Raw genomic sequence first — 1283 nt, 5'->3', positions numbered from 1 at the left:
TTCCGCCGCAGCTGCCTATTCTTGCTATAGCCACCACTGATGCCTACGATTATGGCCGGCAGTGGCGGAGCCAGAAACTCAATGTAGAGGGGGCCAAACTAGTCATATAATGTTAGACTGGGCCAAATCAACTAAATCTTGCTAATTTTCTCAGATAAATAGAGGATTAAGAGCAGTAATACATGTGTTGGTGAGAGCTTGCCCCTGCCACTGCTGTCCGGGATGGAGAGGCAAGACCCTTTCGCGCCGGTGGAGCAAATCCCACTCTTGACCTATCTAGTCCGTTGTCAAACTTTCCGATGAACCAGTAAGTTGTCTTCATGATCACCATGTTACAAGTGACCTTTGAGCAACCCCAAAGCTCACCGTACGGAAGTGACCACGATACTCGCATGGTCTAAGGAGCAAAATCACACGTTAACACTCCGTGTTATTATAATTAATTATACATGAAATTACTCAATTCATAGTAGACAAATTTGGGTCGATTCAATATGATTGTTCTTCCAATGTCATAATCTCAATGTTGTTTTAGGACTATCATCTGGCTAAGAGCCAAGAGTCACTCGAGGAGGTTACAAAAGGAGGGGCACACTTATGTTTCAAACCATACTTTCTCGACCTTTTTGCTAAGATGAAGTGTAACATCCGTTCTTGTTAGTTTAATATCTGATATATGGACCATCGTGTCCATATGATATTAATTTATTGTGTGGGAGAGGATCTATATATGAGCCTGGTACATGGGTTCTCACGTATTGGTCCAAACGTTGCACTACTACTAGAGCCAGAGCATCTCAATCCAACATAAAAGTAAAAATAAAATCTTAAAAAATATGTAAATATTCACTTGAAAAAAATATTAATCCAACCATCAATATCAGAACATATTTCTAACGAGGTCTAAATTCATATGTTAGTTCATACAAGGTAACCGACGTTCGGTATGTCGCAACATTGACCTGGGTGCTCTAGCATCGAAAAACCATGATATACCAACCCCTCCCCTTCCCCCTTCCCCCAATTCAGGTTTATAAGTTATATGTAAACAAGTTCGCGTGGTTGTATTCACATTTAGAAGAATGGTATCATTTGTAAGCTACATAACTCAAACGACGGATTCCCTTGCAGAACGCCGGTGAAGCCATGGCCTCCCCCCCCTCTGTTTGTTTCTCAGGTGGAGGGGAGGATCTTGTTTCGCTTCCATGGTGTTTGTGTAGATATGGTCTATGTTGGGAAACGTAGCATGCTTTCAAAAAAATTCCTACGCTCACGCAAGATCT

General features: G+C 41.8%; 1 non-coding gene across 1 annotated transcript; it reads left to right on the top strand.

The window, feature by feature from the left end:
- Positions 1-609: 609 nt before the first annotated feature.
- Positions 610-801, top strand: LOC120975199 (U2 spliceosomal RNA). Its single transcript, XR_005771023.1, has one exon. It is a non-coding gene; the product is annotated as a U2 spliceosomal RNA (small nuclear RNA).
- Positions 802-1283: the final 482 nt, after the last annotated feature.

The sequence above is a fragment of the Aegilops tauschii genome, chromosome 2 (genome assembly GCF_002575655.3).
Source record: "Aegilops tauschii subsp. strangulata cultivar AL8/78 chromosome 2, Aet v6.0, whole genome shotgun sequence".
Lineage (NCBI taxonomy): Eukaryota > Viridiplantae > Streptophyta > Magnoliopsida > Poales > Poaceae > Aegilops > Aegilops tauschii.
The sequence above is the reverse complement of the archived record's forward strand: the minus strand, read 5'-3'. Positions and strand labels throughout refer to the sequence as shown.